At 31.8% G+C, this 9,393-nt stretch overlaps 1 long non-coding RNA gene across 1 annotated transcript; it reads right to left on the bottom strand.

Moving 5' to 3' along the window:
• Positions 1 to 561: 561 nt before the first annotated feature.
• Positions 562 to 1,281, bottom strand: LOC120576827 (uncharacterized). Its single transcript, XR_005642901.1, has 2 exons — positions 857 to 1,281; positions 562 to 767 (listed from the first exon to the last, which is right to left on the bottom strand). It is a non-coding gene; the product is annotated as an uncharacterized lncRNA (long non-coding RNA).
• Positions 1,282 to 9,393: the final 8,112 nt, after the last annotated feature.

Below are 9,393 nucleotides of genomic sequence, written 5' to 3'. Positions count from 1 at the left end.
TTCGTAGTACAAACAATGGTAGATGCACTATATGCACACAAAGCAGACATAGAAACTGCAGCAGCGAAAACTCTTGCCCAAACCACAACAATGCAATGAAAGGCGTAGAAATAGTCATGAAAATCTTTGTCGATGCAATATTCCTCTACTAACCACCAAGAGGCTTACATATGAAAGATGAATAGAACAACATAAAGCAAAGGAAATTTTTAAAATGGGAATTCAAAATAGAACGATAGAGATGTAACCACAAACCTATTCATTATTGTATATCTTAGAATAGCAATATGAAAGTTGAAGTCACAATAAAATCTTTGTTGTATCATATAGTGTAGATGGATTCCAATCAAAGCTTCAAATCAACCACCAATGTGAAATGGGAAAATTACATTCTCAAGAACAATGAAACAAAACAACAATTAGAATTTCAATCAAATATTTTAAAATAACCAAATCAAATTCCAGCAAGCTTTGAAAACTAATTGTCATATTTAAATTCTGAACAGTCAAATTTTTATTATGTAATGATTTTTTCAAAAACTCAAAAGGCATAAATAGTAATAAAAAGAAATTGATTCCTACCATTACACCAAAGAGATAACATATCAGGTTGGTGTTGCATTCAAATATTGAAACAACCTCAAAACAGACTTGAATGAATCTCATTCACCCATACAATTTTTTAAAAAAGCCCTAGCAATCAAATGCCCCTAATTTGCTTGAACCACTTTCTTAATCAACTGGTTGTGTATGTTGTGTTGTAGTAGCTTGATTACAAAAAAAAGATTAAATATAAAATAAGAACTAAGAGTTATTACCTCTTTCAAAAAAAAAATTAAAAATAAACAAAACTCACCGCGATAAACAAAGCTCCAACAGACCCAAAAGCTTCCTTCATAACACCAAAGTACGTGTGGTTACACCGGCATGCGTAAAACGCATGAGAAAATCAACAGAAACTTCAGCGAGCACATCGATGATAAGAATCAAGGCGAAAGAAGGAAGCACGCCGAGAACTTTGAGAATCGCCGGAATTTAAATGATTCCGGAGCCGATTATGCTGGGGGCGACATTGAATACGGCGTCGATCAGAGACGGTTGCAGCGGAGACAAAACGACCAAAATTGATGCCGCCATGGATGATGGTGGTGATACGGAGGGTGATGGTTGTGATACGGGGGTAGGGGAAGAAGGTGAGGAAAGGAAGATGAAGAAGGAGAAGAAGAGGGAAGCATGGGGCTCTGTAGAGTTTGCATTGGTATTGAACAATAAATAAATAATGGAGAGGTGAGATAGTAACATCAGTTGTGTTGTTTCTCTGTATGCGCGTGTATCAATTTTCAAAGAGTGATTTGATCAACGGCTGATGTGCTAACCTCCCCTAATTATAATGATCTAACGGTCTGGATAGATTGGAGCCAAAAAAGTAGATTTAGGGTTTGGAAATTAGGGTAAGCATGTTTGCTAGGATTAGATATAAATGATTTTTTGTTTTAGGTATGAAGTTGGAAGATGAAGAGGAAAGGAGATGATTATAGAATTTATCATAAGTTATTAGTTCATGGTATGTCATGTGTGCTTTTTAAATTCAACCATTGATCTTCACCAAAAAAATAATAATTCAACCATTGATCATTAATCTTAACTGACACCTGGAAATGAGTTAGTAAACGGCGTAATATTTATGGGACCAAATTGAAACACTTTATAGTTAAGGAACCAAAGTAAAAACCAAAAATAAATTAAGAGACCAGATGATGTATTAAGCCTAAAAACTATCAAAAGCTTATTTTTCTCTGTTTAGTTCAGTTTATGCATCATTCCATTACCGATTAAAAGGGAATAAGGTCATATGAAAATGTTAATGGAGTCAATTACAACTTAAAGTCATTAAACACAATATTCATACACTTATAAGTGATAATGAATCAAAGTAATTTCGGGCCTTCAACTATCAAGAGGAGAAGAAAGCTCAAATTTTTAAAAGGAAAGAGCAAAACCCATGTTAATTTTTGTTTTGAAGAAAAAAATAAAAAATTAATTATCTATAACTATTAATAAAGGCAAAATACTAATTTGGTGTAGCCTATTTTTCTTCCTAATTTACCTCTGGTTATTTGTAAATATTCCATAAAAAATAAACCGTTGGAAGTAAAATTTTATTTTTTTAAGGAAGCTGATTATCATATTTGAAAATCAAAATGTAACTTCTTTCCTTTACAACCTTTTTGTCATTGACCTTTATTCCATTACAACCTTTCTTTACAATTTTCTCTTCTACCATATTTTCCGCGCACTACCATTTCTTTTCATTGATATTTTTAATCTTCCCATTAATTTTAAGTGGGTTTGTTTTTTACAGCAAAAAAGTGAAGAAAAATGGAAAGTTGCACCGACCCAGCATTGAAAAAAAGGGAAAGAGAGAGAGTTGGGGAAGGTGTTGTTGAAGAAGACAGGGTTTGGTTATGCTTAAAATTGATTATACCATACCATGATCACATAAAAAAGATGTTTTACCATTTATTATATTTGTTGTTCACATCTTTTTTATAATTAGTCGCACGGATTTTTGTGTTTGTCACTTTTATGTTCCCACACTACCACAACTAACGTACTTGCAAGAAATGCTTGCTTCCCTTTTGTTTCTTATTTCATGGTTTGTTTCTTTATATTCAATATGACTTTATTTTTATTTTTGTTGCATGTTCATGCCTGATTTTTATAGTCAAAACTAATTACTATCTATAATCTATAACATATTAGAAAAGTTTTGTTTAGAAAATTCCCTCAGCAATTATTATCGATTAACAACACACAATCTTCATCCTTCTGTGTAACTGTAACTAAACAAGCGGTTTCTAAAATTGTGATCTCATTGGCTTTCCCCACTCACAATTAAACTCATTGCCAAAAACGCTTCATCCTCTCCCACTGTATAGACAGCTGAAATGTATACAGTTATAGTAACTAGCAAAGTGCATGTGTGCGTGTGTGTGAGAGAGAGAATACTTGGATACTTGGATTTACATCTTAAATTGGACAAGGTTAAGAACATATGACCACGTGCCCGTCTATGAAGAGGAAGAGAAACATGTGTTACTGTCACTCCCATATTTAAATTGAAATACAAATTATAATTGTTCATGAAGAGGAAGAGAAACATGCGTTACTATAATGTTCACGTAAGAACATATGATACGGAGAAGTCCACTCCCATATTTAAATTTTCATCTACACTTTTTCATATAAATTTCTCATAATCTCACCTTTTCTGCCTGGGATGTCTACAGTTTCTAATTTTCCAAATTGCATCTTATAAACATGGAATGAGGGTTTGCCTAATTGTGTTTTGACTTTTGTAGTTTTTGAGGGTACAAAAACTGAATTATATTTCTTTTGTTCATATTAATTTCATACTAATTTTTACTCGATCCACAACACACATGCAGGAAATGGGCAATAGCACAACACATCCTATTCTTCAACATGAACTATGATGATGACATCATATTTACACATATCACATGAGAAAGATTCCTAGGTTTTATGTAATTTTGCTTGGTTTAATTGTTTTTATGTTCTTGGTAATAAGCGCAAGAGCAATATTGATTCATTGATGAATTCAAAGATACATCTAAATTTGGTTTTTCCGGTTCATCTTTTTTTTTTTTTTTAAATTTACATGTGTAGATGTCACAGTGTTGTTTCTAATGTATGTGTTTGTGCTTATAGCGAATATCCTATCACCATCTCATATATGTGGATGACTTTTAGGTTGAATTTCTCTCATATCATTGTCATCTACTATTTTTATCTCTCTAATAGTGACAATTTTTTTTCGTGTTTCCGCATGAAGCAGTCCACAAGTTCATGGAAGGGGATGAGTGGAGGTGCTGCCATCATCCAAGATAGACATAGAGGTTTCCTTATTGATTTCAATATATGCTAAAAGAACTGAAATGCACCAACTACCAAGGGTTTTTTGTTCAGTTTTTCATTGTACTTTTTATTTAATCTTCTTATTTTATTCTAACTAATATTTCAAAAACAAAATAATTGAGAGCGGTATATAAACATGAGAGTTATTAGGGTATCTTGAGGAATAGTTTGAAATAGTGAGATAACAAAAATAGGAAGAAATCAGGAATATCAACGGAGCATAACAACAATGTCTTTTAACAGGAAAATTGAGATTGAGGTACGTGGTGAAGGCAACACTGTGAAAGTCGCATAGAGTCGGTGTCGAACGTTGTTCTTTCACCTTCAAGATAGAGAAATGAAAAAAGGGGAAGGGTGGTGGTATCCTTGGCTGCCAGCGAAAAGGAGCAATGTGGTTGATTCAAAGACCAAGAAAGCATCATTAATTGTTAGTAAAATGGGTTATCAATTTGTTTATTCAATTTTTTTTCTCAATTCTATTTTTATATGCTTATTCCTCCTTTTGATTTTCTATTATAAGTTTTTACTCATTCATCAAAAAGAAATCATCTCATACCAATATCCTCAGCACCACGTCTAAATGGAGTTTCATATTCTTCAAATATATTGTTTGTATACTTCTATTTTTTGTTTCTATTTCATGTTTTTTTTTCTTACCATTTTTTCTTTGATTTTGTGTTTCATCTATGAGCTGGCTCAAAATTAAAGATGTAACCTATAGATTGGAACTAAAGATTAAATATATTTCACTAAGAAAGGATATATAATGTAAGGTGACCAACACGGTGCCGACAAAAGGACTGCCAGACTCACAATGGCTTTGCTGAGGGTGCAACCCCCTATTCTCACTCTTTTTTTTGTCTTTCTCACACATTTTTTAGTTTTCTTCTATTTGAAAAATTCCAATTTTTTATTTCCTTCTACATTTAGTAATTTTATCTTTTGTTATTTTATTTATTTTTTGCTTATAAATGGTATCATGATGATATTCTCATATTGGGTCAAGGCAGCAAATGGATGTCACCAAGGAACAAGGAAAAGGGATCGAAACTGGAAGATAGAGGTGCATAATCTATTAGCTGACTCACATAATTATATTTTTTTTGAATATTTACGCATAATTGTTTCTATCAAGTTAAGTGACTGATGCTGATTTAAATAAATTTTTCTTTCTGATTTTGTTGTTCATTTTGAATTAAAGGCCAGGTGATTAAGTTGATTTAACGATATAAGTTGAGAAAACTACTTCTTCAAATTCAATTACATGGAAGTAATTAGTATCTTGCAAAGTTTATACGGTTGGACATGTTATCATACATATAAAACTATATTATTACTGTTACACTTCAAGCGATGATCATAAAATTTTATCTACGTTTACTTACAAAATATATGCTTTTTACCGTCTTGCACAACAATATAATAAAAAATTTCAAACTAATCATAGAACTGAATAACCAAATTATTCCTTGACAAACTTAATTAGAATCAAATGATTTTATATAAAAAAAATGCCTCTAAATATTTCACTGAATAATTGATGAATCGAGAAAATGCTTGGTTGTTCGTGTAGCTAAGAAACCGAACAACGATATGAGAGATAGATCAATAGAACATTTGTTTTGTCGTGTCATGTGTGTGTGCGTTTGTGTGTGTCTGAGAGAGAGAGAGATAGAGAGAGAGAGAGAGAGAGGGAGGGAGAGAGAATGGAATCCTAGGATAGGAAAGGAGGGTACATGAATGAAATATTACTTAAGGTTTTCCTCTCTATGTTACATTGACTTTTTCAATCAAATATATCGCAAAGTATGAAAAGGTGATATGCCTAATGTGTAAACATTCTTTCACTCTTTTTAAAATGTCTTCGTCCTTTACAAGACTTATCAAAGTTTTGTTTTTATTTCTTCAATTGGTTTGGCTTAGATGTTCTAAATTTTATATTTTGTCATAGACTCAAATGACTTGAGAAATAATATAGAGCACATGTGTAATGATTTCTATAAATTGTTTTAACGATGGGAAAGATTTAATGTCTTCATCAAACATCCTCCATAGATAGATGTGTATGCATCTTAAAACTAAGTATATATTAAGTAACTTCATCTCAGAGAAGTGCATGAATTACATATCTTACATTTTTTATCAAACTTGATCCTTCTTTATTGATCAAGCTTGATCATTCTTGTAATTCTAATAATTTTCTCCAGGATATACCAAGAAACAATAAACCAACATCGATGTTCAAAAATATACTGTTTATGAGTTACATGCGTTAACGCAGTAGAAAGAGCGGACAGACGGGCACGGGACGCTAGTGCAAGATAATATCATTATATCGATTTATTATATCTTATTAAGGGTAGCTTTGTCTTTTCAAAATATCTAGTATTTATACCTTATTGTAGCCCTTTTTACTTTTGCCCGTATGAATGAAACCCTAGCCGTCTCTCTTGTTATTTACGACGAAACTCTATGATGTTAACATGATATCAAAGAGTAAGGTTGATTATATCTAATTGTTATGGTTCGGTTACTAAAATCTAGATTGAAAATTGAGTTGTGATCGGGTTGGATTTTGATTGTGTATTCTATGCCGATCGGTTTGGCGTTTTGATCAATTGCTTTTGGAGAGTACGACATTTTTCAATCTTTGTGGGTAGTGAAAGAAATGCGTGCGTTTTGGAAGATACTGTTTTCGATGGTTTGCAATTTGTGAAGGTAATAATTGTCTCTTGAATTCTTATTTGGTTTTGATTATTCTTATTGGCTGGTTAACAAACCCTAGTCAACTTTGGAATGCAAATAGCGTGTTTTTATTCAATTGTTTTGGTTGTCTCATAGTTTGTTTGAAATGCTTGGTGAAAAAGATGATTATTTTTATTGAAGTTATGTAATGAAATTTTTTTGAAAGGAAAAGTATGTGGAACTTCCGTTAAGACCACAGATAAAATGGATGAAGCAATAACTCAGTCAATGATAGAAAGAGTCCCAAGAGTCACAACGGCAGCTGATTTCAGGTATGCAGATAGAACAACAACTCTTGGTAGAATTGCTGTTTTGTAATGACCAACACTTGCATTTTTTTTTTCTTTTCCAATCATTCACCACATTCAATCAATCATTCATATGTCATAGAAAAATCAATTCATTCAATCATTTTCAAAATCAATTATAGCTAAAAATAGGCACAATCAAATCAATTCTTCCAAAATCATTCAAATGTCATATAATAATATGCAATATGCAAATGTCACGGCAATGTCATTAATTTACGGTATTAACAATAATGTCACGTATAAACTATAATTTGCAATCAATAAAATTCTAAAAAACAAGTGAACATAATACTACCCTCCTCCTTCTCCTTCGGGCAATTTGAAGCTTGATGGCGGGGTGCATCTCATCCTGCATTGTCCTCGGTAGACCGTGGTGGTACTTGTGTGATTCGCCATCACGCAACCACTCCTCCATTATGCAGTAGACGTTCTGTATGACCTGGAGTGTGTTGGGACGGACTTTTCCGTGGTCCTTCGCAATAGTTATCTCCTCCTTAGATAGCCTAGAAGGTGGTACCTCAATAACCTCCACATGTGGGATCATCAGAGAATGACACGGGAGAACCATTAAGTGTACCCCGCTTTAGTCCGTCAGGAGTTCTAAAACCAGTATGAGGTCTCTGTGGAGAGTTCCAACTGCCAGCCTTAATCTTCCTCCCGTGTGACGGTGTGAGACAGGCTTTAAAAAATGCGACGTCTAAGTCTGAAATACAGAAAAATAAAACAAAAAATAAACCGTTAAAAATATAAACATTTGAATAATTAAAAAATATAACATTTGAACTGGTAAAAATATAATAATTGAACATTTTAATAATTAAAAAATAATAATAAACTTACTTCAACGTCGCTCTAAAGCTCGCAAGCGATATGTCTACCGAATACGACATGCCAATAGAGGTCATTGTCTCCTTACCAAGTCTCTTCCTGTTTGGTCTGTCAGATATATCCACATAACATTAAACAATGAAAAAAAATCTATCAATCAAAAATTCATTGAGACATTTCATCAAACAAACGCTTGGAGTTCTACATAAACATTATCGGGTCATTGTGTTATTTCAATCTCTAAACTACCACATTTACACTCTAACTTAATCTAATCAACATTTACAGTACATCTTCTAAGTAATTTGATCATTAACTACCAAAAACACTTACAATTTCATTAACCATAAAAAAGTAACATTTCACAATTTTAAACAAAAAAAATCTAACATTTAAAATTAAAAATACCATTGCAGAAAGATCATGAACACATATTGGTTGGTCACACTTGTAAAAGAAGTAATAAATTATTTTTATATAATGATGTAAAGTTAGTGGGATCTATTTAAATACTTTTTATTGGAGTCATTGAATACTTAATATATACTTTTATTAAAAAATTATGGCTTAAATGCAATTTTACCCCCCCCCCCCCCCCCTATTTTGATTGAATCTGAATTTTACCCCCCCTATTTTAAAACTTGGAATTTTACCCCCTCTATTTTGATTGAATCAGAATTTTGCCCCCCTTATTTTGAAACTCGGAATTTTACCCCCTCTATTTTACGTTTTTCAGAATTTTACCCCCTATTTTAAAATAAAGAATCAAAAAATACTAGAAAAATAAATAAACGATTTGAAAATATTAATTTGGTAAAAAAAATAAGGAAAACAAGAAAACACAAAAAAAAAAAAAAAAATAGAATTTTTTTGTAATTACAAGAAAAAATTCAATTAAGAATACATGAAAAAACTAGTTTGCACCTCTAAATATTTTCTATTTTCATGTATTTTCATACTAATTTTTTATTTTATTTTTAGTGATCATACTAGTTTAATGCATTTTTTTCTAGTATTTTTTATTCATTTTTTTAAGTATTTTTTTGGTTTTATTTTTATTTTTTCATTAATAAACATATAATACAAATAATTAATTACGTGGATATAATAGGGGGAGGGGGTAAAATCCTGAAAAACATAAAATAGGGGGGGTAAAATTCCGAGTTTTAAAATAGGGGAGGCAAAATCCAGAATCAATAAAAATAGGGGGGGTAAAATTTTGAGTTTTTAAATAGGGGGGTAAAATTCAGATTCAATCAAAATAGGGGGGGTAAAATTGCATTTAAGCCAAAAATTATAAATAATTGATGTGTACTGGTCCATTTAAAAAGTCCCTCTTTATTAGTGAACTACCATTACCATTGTGAATGGTCTTGGTAATTGAATCTCCAATGGCTATGTAAGTTTTATTCCTAAGCTTGGTTTAATTTTCACCGAAAATGAAAAAATAAATCCATATCCTTGGTAATTGAATCTCCAACGGCTATGTAAGTTTTTTTTTTTTTTGAGAGACCAACGGCTATGTAAGTTAATTATCCCTAGGCTTGGTTTTCACCAAAACTGAAAAAAT

This window comes from Medicago truncatula, chromosome 7 (genome assembly GCF_003473485.1).
Source record: "Medicago truncatula cultivar Jemalong A17 chromosome 7, MtrunA17r5.0-ANR, whole genome shotgun sequence".
NCBI lineage: Eukaryota > Viridiplantae > Streptophyta > Magnoliopsida > Fabales > Fabaceae > Medicago > Medicago truncatula.
This window is presented reverse-complemented; position numbering and strand designations above follow the sequence as displayed.